Genomic DNA, 13990 nt, shown 5'->3' on the forward strand with positions numbered 1-13990 from the left:
AATTGCTTGAACCCAGCAGGAGGAGGTTGCAGTGAGCCGAGATCACACCATTGCACTCCAGCCTGGGCAACAGTGAGACTCTGTTTCAAAAAAGAAAAAAAAAGAAATAGTATTGTTCAGGTTTTGTATTTCTTCTTATGTCAGTCTTGGTAAGTTATGTCTTTTGGGGTGTTTGTTCATTTTTCTCTGAAGTATATCAAATGTATTGGTACGAGGTTCTTCATAAAAATCCCTTGCTATCTGCTATCCTCGCCACCTGGGGAGAACCTGCAGCGATGGCCCTTTCTCCCTCCTGATGTTGATCATTTGTGCTTTCTCTTTTTTTGTCTTGCTTGGTCATGCTGGCGGGCAATCAACCTTATTCATCTTTTGAAACAGGTATTTCTCTGTTTATCAATCTCCATTCTCACAAGATAAAGTTTAAGGAGAACTTGGCACACCCTGCTTGATAGGAAGCACTCAATAAAAATTCTGTATTTCAAAGCAACACCTAGCTGCAGCATTTCTGAGTAACACCAGGGTAACAATATCCAAAGAGCCTGAGGGTTCCCAAGACCTGACTTCACCCCAGAATGTGGAGCTGGGTGTGCTGCCTGAGGCTGACGTCAGTGAGGCTCCCCTCAGACCTCACCACAGGGCAGGGCTGCTCTCACTGACAGGCGCCTGTGGCCAGCCTGCCTCTGATGAGCCTCCTTGGTCCCTCTGCAGCACGATCCCCTTCCTGGAGAGTCCCATCTGGGGACTGAGATTTGGCGTCAGGAAGCAGGGGTGCATCAGGCACACGGGAGCTCTCTGCCTTGCCTCCCTCAGCCACACACCTGTGAATCACTCAACAATGGCTGGGACAGAGGGGAGCCTGAACCCTGGGACGGCAGAGGGAAGCAATGGCGGGATCCAGGGTGGCCTCTGACAGTGGACCCAGGCTGGACAGAGAAGGCCTGGGGGTTAACAGAGAGGCACTCCTGGCTGAGCCTAGCTCAGGCCTGAAACCCACGGCTGCTCAGCACGTGTTTGTTGGGTGGTCCACGTGATGGACAGATGGGAGGCTGTGAGCAGAGAGAGGCCCACAAAGACAGAGAGTGAGAGCAGTCCACGCTCAAAAATAGTCCAGACTGTCACCCGCACAAACCCCAGACAGCAGGCTGAGCTCAAGGCCCACACTGGCTGCATGGCCCTGGGATGTCCCCTTGTGTCCCTGAGCCTCAGTTTCCCCATCTGTAAATTGATGGCAGCTGCTGTGGGAATTACCTGAGGCCACAGGTACTCAGCCAATGGCACTGTGCAGGTGCTTAAACCGTCACAGAGAGCAGTGGTCATTTTACTATGTATTATTTAGCCAGATTGGCACTTTTGAACACTGTCTGGATTTTAAAACAAACAACTAAACAACTTCCTGACCAAATGACCCAGGTAGATATTTCCTCTGCAGGGGCACTAATGAGCTGATTCCAAGAGTCTGCACTGCGTCCCACGCTTAGCGACATCCACTGCACGTAAAGCAGAAATTCCCCAATTAGGATGCTGGTGTAGGACCGGAAGGCATTGAACTGGCAACAGGGGTGCCTGAGTTAGCGTATTCCAAATTCATAAACCAAGGTGACCCCTCACATTCATGAGCCTTTCATGAGTTAGCGTATTCCAAGTTCATAAACCAAGGTGACCCCTCACATTCAGGAGCCTTTCATGAGTTAGCGTATTCCAAATTCATAAACCAAGGTGACCCCTCACATTCAGGAGCCTTTCATAGATGAGTCTGTAGGACGCTTCCTGGACAGGCTCATGGGGCGTGGCAGTTTGGGGCACCATTGGTGGCAGGACCCTGGGCAGTAAGGCCCTAAGGAAACTGGAAACAGGCAGGACAAAAGCGCACCCTTCTGCAGGCCCCAGCCCCAGACAGCGCCACCCAGAAGAGGACCAGGACCCCTGCTATGATTTCTGAAAGTGAGAGACACATGTCGGGTGCCCAAGAAGGGAAGAAAGTGAAGGCATACTGGACGCCTGCCTTGTCCAGCTCTGGCGTTGAGAGCCCCATCTGGGCCCCATCTGAGGCCCAGAGCAATCTTAGGACTGTGAGAGTCTCCCAGAGAGGAAGGAGTGTGTCTTAGTCTGTTTCTGCTGCTATAACAAAATGCCTGAGGCTGGGTAATTTATAAGTAGTAGAAATGTATGCCTCACAGTTCTAGAGGCAGAGAAGTCCAAGATCAAGCTGCTCTCTGCTCCACAGAGGGTGCCTCCTTGCTGCACCTTCACATGGGGGAAGGACAACAGCTCCCTCATATCTCTTTCTTTTATAGGGGAACGAATCCCGTTTTTTAGGGTACTACCCATGAAAGGCTCCACCTCTCAATACGATCACACTGGCAATTACGTTTCAATATATACCAGTCAACAATTATGTTTCAACATATAAATTTGTGGGGGGACATGCTCAGACCGTAGCAGATGGGTTCAAACCTAGGCCTCCATGACCTGGGCACCTTCTGCTGCTTCTGGGATCCTTTACGGGGTCCTGCATGAAATGAGCCTGGCAAGGACCTTTGCCAAGAGTAGGAACCCAGGGAGGCAGAGCTGGGCCCACAGGTCCAGGCCTTGAGGCTGGAGGAGTGAGGAAGTAGGAGAAAGCCCCCAGGAAGGACTCCCAGAGGGTAGAAGGGAAACTGAGGCAGGAGCCCACCAGTACCACAGCACATCCTGGCAAAGCCTACCCAGGCCCCTAGTGGTCTCAGCCAAAAGGACCACACCTCTCCTCCCCAACCCCCACCTGCCACCCCCTGCTGGCAGACATGCAGCCCCCAGGAGTGCAGAGGACAGGAGAGGTGGCAGGGGGTGCCTTTCTCCTAGAGAAGCATCACATTCTGCAATTTTAAAACAATTCTGACTCAAAATGCTTAGCCTGCATTGAGTTTTTAGGAAAGAGTCCGACAAATCCGGGTTGTGGGAGAAAATGGACACAAGCTTTCTACAGGAACGACAAAAAGCATGTGGAAGTCCCGCTGTAGATTAAAGGGATCCAAAAGACACCGCAAACATCCAAGCCTTCATCACTGACCGGATCCTGGATATTAAAATAAGGCCAGAAAGGACACTAAACAACTAACAACAAACAACTAAACAGCTTCCTGACCAAATGACCCGGGGAGATATTTCCTCTGCAGGGGCACTAATGAGCTGATTCCAAGGGTCTGCACTGCGTCCCACGCTTAGCGACATCCACTGCACGTAAAGCAGAAATGCACCAGTTAGGATGCCGGTGCGGGACCGGAAGGCCCTGAACTGGTAACAGTGGTGTCAGCTTATTCCAAATTCATCAACCAAGGTGACCTCTGCCTTCCCTCCCTCTCTCCCTCCCTTCCCTTCCCCTCCCCTCCTCTCCCCTCCCCTCCCCTCCCTCCCTCCTTCCTTCCTTCTTTCCCGGATGGGATCTTGTTCTGTAGCCTTGAACCCCTGACCTCAAGCGATTCTCCCACCACAGCCTCCCAAAGCGCTGGGACTACAGGTATCAGTGACCTCACCTGGCTCATATTAAATTTCTTGAACGTGCATTCAAATTGTGGTTTCCTAGAAGAATTTCCGTGTTCTAAGGTGATGCTGATGTCTTGATTCCTGTAGCTTACTCTTAAATGGCTTAGTAAAAATAATGAGCAAATGTTCCAAAGTGTTAAAAATTGGGTCGGACATGGTGGCTCACGCCTGTAATCTCAGCACTTTGGGAGGTTGAGGCGGGTGGATCACAAGGCAAGGAGTTCAAGACCAGCCTGCCCAACATGGTGAAACCCTGTCTCTACTAAAAATACAAAAATTATCTGGGCATGGTGGCATGTGCCTGTAAGTCCAGCTACTCAGGAGGCTAAGGCAGGAGAATTGCTTGAACCGGGACCTGGGAGGCGGAGGTTGCAGTGAGCTGAGATTGTGCCACTGCATTCCAGCCTGGGCTACAGAGCTGGAAAAAAAAAATTGATGGATTTATTTAATAGATGAAGAGTACATCATTCTTTTTTTTTTTTTTTTTTGAGATAGAGTCTTGCTCTGTCACCCAGGCTGGAGTGCAGTGGCGCGATCTAGGCTCACTGCAAGCTCCGCCTCCCAGGTTCACGCCATTCTCCTGTCTCAGCCTCCCGAGTAGCTGGGACTACAGGCGCCCGCCACCATGCCCGGCTAATTTTTTTTTTTGTATTTTTAGTAGAAACGGGGTTTCACCGTGTTAGCCAGGATGGTCTCGATCTCCTGACCTCGTGATCCGCCCACCTCGGCCCCCCAAAGTGCTGGGATTACAGGCGTGAGCCACCGCGCCCGGCCAAGTACACCATTCTTTATGGAGCTTTTCAAGTAAAAAGGCTGCAGACATCTCTAGGTCCCCAGAGATAATGGTGGCCACCTAAATCCAGTCCTCTCCTTGGTAAAAGCCAATATGGACCAAGCAGAAGAGCGAATAAAACCATCCATGCCCATGCCTCCAGCATGAGTAGGAGACAGGGCGCGCGCTCCTCTAACTGGTGTGGGCGAGGAAAGCCAACCTTCAGAACCGGCTCCAGGGCCCACGCTGGCATTGGTGGGGTGAGGGCTCAGGGAGAGGCTCTGTGGGAATGAGGAGAGGGGAGCTGGGACCAAGAACTATGAAAAAAAGAAAGTCCTTTAGCCAAGTGTGGTGGCAGGTGCTTGTGGTCTCAGCTACTCGGGAGGCTGAGGTGGGAGGATCACTTGAGCCCAGGAGTTGGAGGCTGCAGTGAGCTGTGATCGCACCAGTGCACTACAGCCTGGGTGACAGAGCGAGACCTTGTCTCTAAATAAAAACAAGAAGAAGAAAGTCCCACCCTACATGGGGAAACAGAGCATGCCTGGGGGTGGGTGTCGGAGCACTGGCGGCTGGGGAACTGAAAGGAGACAGCATTCGAGCCCGGAGGTGGCTGTCTCAGGAAGGCCCTGCTTCTAGGGGCCAGGCATGTGGCCTGGAAGTAGAGGCAGCCTTCGGAGGCTTGCTAGTAACAGACAGGAAGTAGCAAGCCTGGACATTCAAGGACCTACGGAAGCAAAAGTGAATATTGTAAACTCAGAAAACACAAGTCCACTCCCGCCTCCCAAAGCACAAGGAAAATGGTGCACTTCACTACAACAACAGGAGAGGGCGCTCTTACACTAAGAAACCTACTACGGTTCCCAAGCCCCCAGCTCCTGGCTGCAGCCATCCGTTACCACCAGTCCAGGCAAATTAGACATTTCTAAGTTAACAGATAATATCCACACAAAGCCAGTATAAACCGACACTAATCCTTCCCACAAACCCCCAATTTACAAAGGGAAAAATGACAGGCAACACCTCAACTTGAATTACCTAATGCTATGGTCTGGAAGTTTACGTCCCCCAAAATTTATAATGGAAACGTGGCCCCCAGTGTGATGGCATTTGGGGGGGGGCCTTTGTGACGAGATTAGGTCTCGAGGGCAGAGCTCTCATCAATGAGATTAGTGCCCTTAGAAAAGAGGATCCAGGGAGCTCCCTTGTCCCTTCCTCCATGTGAGGGCGTGAGGAGAGGAGCCATCTGCAAACCAGGATGCGGCCCTCACCAAATACCTTCATCTTGTACCTCCAGCCTCCAGAACTGTGAGAAATCGTTCTGTTGTTTGTAAACTAACCCAGTTTCTGATACAGATGAACAGATGAAGACACACTAAAAATTCAGACACATGAAGAAAATCCCTACATTATACATTCAAAAACTCAACAGAAATGGACCCCAAAAAAGGTAAATGTGAAATTAGAGTTGCCTGAACTCATGAAAAAAAATGAGGAAAAGACCATCATCTCAGAAATGAAGACTGAATTAGAAAATCTCTTAGGGAGAACAGATTTGACTAAAAGCTTAATAGTGTTCATTAAGGAAATTAATGAAAACAACCATAAAACAAAAATAAAATTCATAGAGAAAGCAATCTAGAATACAGATGAAAAACAGATCTAACACAAACATACTATTGGCATCTCTGAAGAAAAAAGGTAAAATAATGGTACATAATTAATATTTAACACTATAATCTAAGAAAATGTTTTAGAAATAAAAGAAGACTTAAATATGCATATTCAAAGAGTCCCCCACGTACCTAAGATCATTTCTAAGAGAATGCCTAGTAAAATGATTAAACTTTTAAAATAAAGAAAAAAAATTCTTTGGAGCTCCAGAAAAACAATCAAGTCACTTACAAAGGAAAGAAAGGCATGTTTATATCAGACATCTTGTCAACAATGTACAAGCAATACAACCCATAACAACATTTTTAAAAATTTAGGGACAGAAAGTAAGAGGCAAGGATTTTATAACCTGCCAATCTATCCTTCAAGTAGCAAGAGTATAGAAAGCAAGCAAGCAGGAAATAACAGTACTCACAAGTCTTTCTTTTTTTTTTTTTTTTTTGAGACGGAGTCTTGCTGTCGCCCAGGCTGGAGTGCAGTGGCGCGATCTCGGCTCACTGCAAGCTCCGCCTCCCGGGTTCACGCCATTCTCCTGCCTCAGCCTCCCGAGTAGCTGGGACTACAGGCGCCCCCCCGCCACCACGCCGGGCTAATTTTTTGTATTTTTAGTAGAGACGGGGTTTCACCGTGTTAGCCAGGATGGTCTCGATCTCCTGACCTCGTGATCCACCCGCCTCGGCCTCCCAAAGTGCTGGGATGACAGGTGTGAGCCACCGCGCCTGGCCAGTACTCACAAGTCTTTCTTAAGGAACCAACAGAAGCTAAGCTTTGTCCAGTCAAAGGGTGACTGGGAAAACTTTGGCAAAAATAAATATTAGTAATCAGAATCCAACACCATAGTGGCAGGCAGTTTCTATGGTGCTCACCGGCATGAGCTCTACCTCTTGGTGTTCATACATTTGGGACTGGGTGGGGCTTTTGACTTTCCTCTGACCAATAGACTATGCCAAAGATGATAAGATATCACTACTGGGATTATGTTACGTTGTTATATCATGTATGTCACGTTATACTATGTTATGTTTTGTTATGTTATGACTCTCTAGGGACTCTTTGCTGGCTTGATAGAGTAAGCAGTCATGCTGGGGAAGCCCATGTGACAAAGACCTGTGGGTAGTCCCGAGGAACTGGGGGTGACCCTTAGAAGTTGAGGTTGGTCTCCAGCCAACATCCAGCCAAAATTTTAAGCTCTAAATATAACTACAAAGAACTAAATACTGCCAACAACCACATGAGTGGAGAAGCAAATCCTTCCCTAGCTGAGTCTCTACATGAGAACCTAGTGCTGGCCACCAGCAGTACTCAGCTAAGCCATGCCCAGGCTCTTGATCCACAGAAATGATGAGCTAATAAGCCATGTGTTGCTTTAAGCCACTGGGTCAATGATAACTTAGTACACAGCAATAGATAACTAATACAATGATATTGAAACATACTATACAGGCTGGGCGCGGTGGCTCACGCCTGTAATCCCAGCACTTTGGGAAGCCAAGGTGGGAGGATCACTTGAGGCCAGGAGTTCGAGATCAGCCTGGCCAACATGGTGAAACCCCATCTCTACCAAAAATATAACTTAACCGGGCATGGTGGTGCATGCCTGTAATCCCAGCCACTTGGGAGGCTGAGGCAGGAGAGTCGCTTGAACCTGGGACGCAGAGGTTGGAGTGAGCCGAGATCATGCCACTGCACTCTAGCCTGGGCGACAGAGTGAGACTCTGTCTCAAAAAACAAACAAACAAACAACAACAACAACAACAACAAAGTGAAATTTGGGGGAAGACAAAAGTTATATGTAGCTTTTTGACTGTGTGGGGGTCAGCACCCCTTACCTTCTCATTGTTCAAGGGCCAACTGTAATTGCTAAACTATATTCAATTTTATGGACATATAACTTGTTTGTTTATTCACCAGTTGATGAACAACTGCGTTGTCTCTACTTTTCTGGCCATTATAAGCAATGCTGTTATGAGCATTTGTGTGTAAGTCTTTGTGTGGACATTTCATTGTTTTCATTTCCCTTAGATTCCTGGGAGTGGGACTGTTGGGTCATATGGTATTTTTATGTTTAAATTTTAAAGAAACTGCCAAACTATTTTCTACATCATGTCCAAGTGGGACTTATTTCAGAAATGCAAAGATGGCCTAGTGTTAATATTCATACGTTTTGTGTCTGTTTACCTCAGCCTAGTCCCAGACCTGATATTGGGAAATCCATCACGTGATCATTATGTTACTAGTAATCAGGAGAAATATCAGATCATTATCTCCATACATGGCTCTAACAAAGGTCAACACCAATCCTGATTTTTAAAACTGCCAATAAAATAGGAGTCAATGGATATTCCTCTATCTATCTATCTATCTATCTCATCTATCTATCTCTTCCCATCCTAAAGTCAGCATCTTTCTTAATAGGGGAAGTATTAGAGGCCTTTTTACTAAGGTCAGGAACAAGGTAAGGAGGCCCACCACATCCAATATTTAATACTGAATTGGAGGTATTCAGCCAATTTAATTAGATAAAAGAAAGCATACAAATCAGTAGAGAAGCAGTGAAGCTATTTGAATTTGTAGACGACAGAATGACTAACAGAATCAAAGATATGACTAACAACAGGCCGGCCATGGTGGCTCATGCCTGTAATCCCAGCACTTTGGGAGGCTGAGATGGTAGATCATCTGAAGTCAGGAGTTCGAGACCAGCCTGGACAAGATGGCAAAACCCCGTCTCTACTAAAAATACAAAAATTAGCCTGACGTGGTGGCAGGCACCTGTAATCTTAGCTACTTGGGAAGTTAAGGCACGAGAATCACTTGAACCTGGAAGGTGGAGGTTGTGGTGAGCAGAGATCACGCTACTGCATTCCAGCCCGGGTGACAGAGCGAGACTCCGTCCCAAAAAAAATAAATAAAATAAAAATTAAAAAAAGACTAACAATAAAACTAACAATAAAAATTCAGGTAAGACAGAAAGATATAAAATAACATACACGAAACAGTAGCCAATTCAAAGATGTAATTGAAGAAAAAACCGTTTATAGTAGCAACACACAAGATAAAAATACTCATGAATAAACTTCATAAGAAATAGGAAAAACATATATGAGGAAAACTTCAAAACACTCCTAGAAGTAGTCTTGACAAACAGAAGGACATCTCTCGGTTTTGGATAAGATAACTCAACTTCATAAAGATGCCAATTATCCTAAAGTTAATATACAAGCCTAATATAAACTTCATACGCTCTCCTTCCCCGCCCGAACAGCAGCAACATGCTGCGACAGCCAGGAAATCCTTGCAGTAAAAAGCGATGGAAGGAACTTGCCCACCACATGTTAGAACACAACAAGGAGAGTTGAGCCCAATCTCTCTCCTCTATTGCAATGGTCTTGAATAAAGTCCTCTTTGCCATTATTATAATAATATTATTATTATTTTGAGACAGAGTCTCACTCTGTTGCCCAGGCTGGAGTGCAGGGGTACGATCTCAGCTCAGCTCACTGCAAAATCTGCCTCCCAGGTTCAGGCGATTCTCATGCCTCAGCCTCCCAAGTAGCTGGGATTACAGGCATGTGCCACCATTCCCGGCTAATTTTTTATATATTTTGGTAGAGACAGGGTTTCACCATGTTGGCCAGGCTGGTTTCAAACTCCTGACCTCAAGTGATCTGCCTGCCTCAGCCTTCCCAAGTGCTGGGATTACAGGCGTGAGCCACTGTGCCAGGCCCTCCTTGCCTTTAAATATATTTTCTCTCTCTCTCTCTCTTTCACCAGTATGTGAACAGATGGAATAGACAGACCTGTGAGACACACTAGAAAGCCCAGAAACAGGCCCAGGGCTTGGATTTTTAGGGTATGAGAAAGGTGCATTTCAGATCACTGGAGGAAAGATGACCTTTTAAATAAATGGCTTTGGGACAGAGTGCTAGACACTTAGAAAAAGATTAAATTGGATGCAGAGACTAAGTACACAACTAAACAAATATTAGAAAACACAGATGATTGCTTTATAATTGGGCTTTTCATAGTTAGAAAAGTCTAACTATGATTCCAAATCTATGTGAAAAGATGTCCAATTTCATTTATAATAATAGAAATATAAATTTAAAATACACTGAAATACTGTTTCTCAGCTCTCAAACCAGCGAGGCTGTGGGGAAACAGAAGACACTGTGATACATCGGTGGTGGGAATGCAAAATGGTGCTCCCTCTTGACAGGGAATTTGGGACTAGCTAACAAAATAAATCCACATTCACTCCTACTTCTAGAAGTGTGTTCTAAATATACACCTTTGCAAACATTAACAATATGGGTGCAAGGTTATCCATTACTCCATTATTTTAAATTTAAAAAGACTTGGAAAAAAACAAAATTGTTCATCCAGAGGACATAATTTGAATAAACAATAATAGTACAGCCACAGAACGAAATACTATGTGACTGTAAAAGAGAAAGAGAAAGGTCTCCACGAACTGGTAAGCAGTTACTTTCAGGACATACTTCTAACTGAAGAAAAACAAGGAGCTGTACGGTTAACTTTTGTGATAATGCTTAAATGACTTGTTTTGCAGAAAGAGACACAGGAAGGACAAACCAGAAAATATTTTAAATGGCTACCAATGGTGTGGGAACAAGGAAGAAGATGCAGGGGTGGGACTGAGACCTTTAAGGCTAGCTTTTTAATAGTTTTGACCTTTAAACCATGTGTTTTACATATTCAAAAAATAAAATTACATCCTAAAGTCTAAAGGAAAAAAAGCTCCAAATTGAATGCAAGTAGAAACACACGAAGCTAACAGTGTGTCCGATTGATAACGTCATCACACAGCACTCTGCCTGCACACCCGTGGAAATCCCGATGCTGACCTAGTAGGTTTTGGTTGGCTTCGGTGTGGATGCAGTCATTCTGAAACTATTTCGGGGTGCATTGTAGACCTAAGTAAATGATGAAATATATTCCTCTTTGGGGGAATAAGGTTCTCACTGCAGGAGAAAGGGAAAGGAAATATTAATTTTTAGTAAAAAAGGGGCCTTGGCTTGGTCCACTGACGAGGCCTAGAGGCGGCGAGTGCACGCCCCACACTAAGCCCGGGTCCCACGCAAGGAACCAAGGCCCCTTGGAGAAATGGCTGACTCTGGATCTGGGTCCAGGTACAAGTGAGAGCTGGAACCACCTCAGAGACTGGCGGGGACATGGCAGGAGGGTGCAGACCCCGGCCTGAAAAGGGCCAGGTCCCGGGCAGGGCCCCACCTCTATCTGGTGGCCTGCGGGCTCCCCCTCGCCTGTCCCTCTCTCGCCTGTCCGTCTGTCGCCTGCCCTCCCTCTCCTGCCCCGGCAGTGCGCCCACCCGCCGCCAGGGGCAGCCTTTCAACGCCCAACCTGCAAACCGCCTGGGGGCTGCCCAGGACATCCAGACCCTGCAGCGTCTCAGCTCCAGCTCCGCCCCCTCCTGCCCTCAGGGATCTCACCCGCGCTGTTCCCCCAGGCTACCCGTCCATCACAGCACAGGCTGGGCTCCCCGCTCAGGACAGCCTCCCTGACCAGAGGAGGGCTCCGCCGCGCCCTGGTCTCCCTCTGCCCCAGTCACCCTACTGCATGTTCTTCCCAGCACGCGTTCTTGGCCCTGTCCTTGCGTTTCCCTTTGATTTCTTGTTTGGCGTCCCCTCCCACACCAGCTAGTGAGCACTTACGGGGGCAGGCAGCAGGCGGCACACAGTAGGCGCTCAATGAATGTGGCCAGTGAGTGGACAACCCTAGTCCCCCTCCACCGGTCGCCTGCACAGTGGCTGCACTATGGCTGTTGGAGCCAGTCTTACCAGAGGTGGGACCCCAGCGTTGCCACTCCATGGTCCCGCCCCTCTCTAAACCTCAGTTACTCCACCTGCCTGGCAGGCAGAGCTTCCCAAGACTCTTCTCAGGCTCCCGGGGCTCAGTAGAACTTCTGTCTCCCCCACAGCCCCAGGAGGCAGGAGATAGTGGCCTGGAAGAGCTCCACCAGCACCCCAACTTCCCAGCTCTGTCTTTCCCAGTTTCCCACGCCCACGCTGAGCATGGGGCGGCGTCTGCAGCACCCTTCCCCAAGTCCCCCCAAGCATCGCTTTCCCAATCTAAATACAATGAGTGGACCAGGTGGTCCCTTGATGCCGTCCGCTGTCACTGCGTGAGGGACACACCGAGGACTCCCAGCAGACCCCACTGTTCTCGCAGGCCCTCTGATAGTAGTGGCGCTGGTCCTTTCCTCAAATCCGATCCCATCCTCAAGGGTGACAGCACCCTCTTCCCCCAGGCGCAAGGTCCTTTCCCTTCTGCACCTGCACTGGCAGGTCTGCCTTCCCGTCCCCATTTCATAGACGGGGAAACTGAGGTCCGGTGCGGGTGGAGCCTTTGGTCCAGGCTGGCTTTTCCTGCCACTCTAGTGGCTGAAAGAAGCTTGCTCCTCGCGCCCAGCAGGCGCTGGGGGCGCGCGGCAGAGCTGGGTCTCCCGCCAGGTGGCCGGGGATGTGCCCTTAGGGTACCCTACCCGCTACCCCTGCGCCTCCAGTCCCGGCGGCCGCGCGGACCCCGCCCCTGCTGACCCCGGCGCACGCTCCCGCGCCGCGCGCAGCCTCCCGCCTCCCGCCGACCCCGCCGCGCAGACCGCACACTCACGTGCGCCGCGGCCCCCGGCCCCGCCGGCCGGCCACGCGCACTGTCACCACGCGCGAACCTGTGCTCTGGGTCAGGCCCGCGCGTGTCCGCCAACGGCCCGGACACCGGCCGTCCCCGCCGGGCTCGCTGCCCCGCACCCACGCCGCGACCTCGCCCGCGCCCCACGCCCGCCGGCAGCCCGCCCCAGCCCCCGCGAGCCCGCGCCCTTGCCCGCACCGCCAGGTGTCCCCCGGCCGCGCACCACTCACCGGCTGCCGGCGCGCCGGAACTCCGCCCGGCCCATGGGCAGCTCCCGGTGCGAGCCTCGGCGCCGCGGACCCGGGGCGCCGCCCGCCGCCGCCGCCGCCCGACCGCCCGGCTCCCAGCGCAGCCCGCACGAGCGCCTGGCGGCGGCCCCAGAGCAACGCGGCGCTGCGCCCCCTCGTGGCACTCCGGGAGCGCGGAGCGGGCGGGGCGCGGGGTGGAGCTGCGGGAGCCCGGCGGGCGGCGCTGCACACCAGGGCCCTCCGCGCCCAGGCCGCGGAGCCAAGCGTCCCGCCCTGCGTTCAGGCCTCCGCGGCGGCTGGCCCCCCGCGCCAGGACCACCCGCTCGGGCCGTCAGACGCTGCCCTCCCGAGCGCGGACCCTGGCGGACTCTGCGCCGGAGCTGCCCCAGCCTACACCTCACCTGGTGGGCCTCTGGCGCCCCAAAACCCAGTTCACCCTCTCTCCTCAAGACTGGGCCCGGCCCGGTTCTCTGGACTGGCCACCTAGGTTGTCTGTGTCCCCCAGTGGGACATCCCTGGGTGGACACCCCCCCTCCCCAACCTTCTCGGCGCTCTCCCGTGGCCCCCAGGGAGGGTGGACACCACTTTGAAGACACCGGGGTGCTGGGAGGATGGCGATGCGTGATTTCACTTTTAGAAAGGGAGAGGGGCTCTAACAGGATCCAGTGGCCTCCTTGAACTGGGTCTTCAGTGAAAAGTTCCCTGGTTGGTCCCAGCATAGAGGTCAGGACACCTGTCCTCTTGTGTCCGGAGTTTGTCCCTTCCGCTGGGTTCCTGGTCTGGCTGACTTCAAGAATGAGCCGGGGACCTTGGCAGTGAGTGTTACAGCTCTTAAAGGTGGTGCAACGGTGAAACCCTGTCTGTACTAAAAATACAAAAAAATTAGCCAGGTTTGGTGGTGGGTGCCTGTGGTCCCAGCTATTCGGGAGGCTGAGGCAGGAGAAGGGCGTGAACCTGGGGAGGTGGAGCTTGCAGTGAGCAGAGATTGCACCACTGCACTGTAGCCTGGGCGACAGAGCAAGACTCCATCTCAAAAAAAAAAAAAAAAAAAAAAAAAAGAAAAAGAAAAAGGTGGTGCAGACCCAAAGAGTGAGTAGCAGCAAAATGT

At 50.4% G+C, this 13990-nt stretch overlaps 1 protein-coding gene across 2 annotated transcripts in view; it reads right to left on the minus strand.

Annotated features, from left to right (window-relative positions):
* The window catches only part of RASGEF1C (RasGEF domain family member 1C), a 117820-nt gene extending 104796 nt beyond the window's left edge, over positions 1–13024 (minus strand). The window contains exon 1 of one of the 2 annotated variants that reach the window (XM_024356880.3): positions 12865–13024. The gene's annotated coding sequence lies outside the window, so the exon portion shown is untranslated. The remainder of the gene's footprint in view (positions 1–12864) is intronic. The other variant, XM_024356881.3, reaches the window with a different exon arrangement.
* Between the last annotated feature and the right edge of the window lie 966 nt (positions 13025–13990).

Source organism: Pan troglodytes, chromosome 4 (assembly GCF_028858775.2).
Source record: "Pan troglodytes isolate AG18354 chromosome 4, NHGRI_mPanTro3-v2.0_pri, whole genome shotgun sequence".
Classification (NCBI taxonomy): domain Eukaryota; kingdom Metazoa; phylum Chordata; class Mammalia; order Primates; family Hominidae; genus Pan; species Pan troglodytes.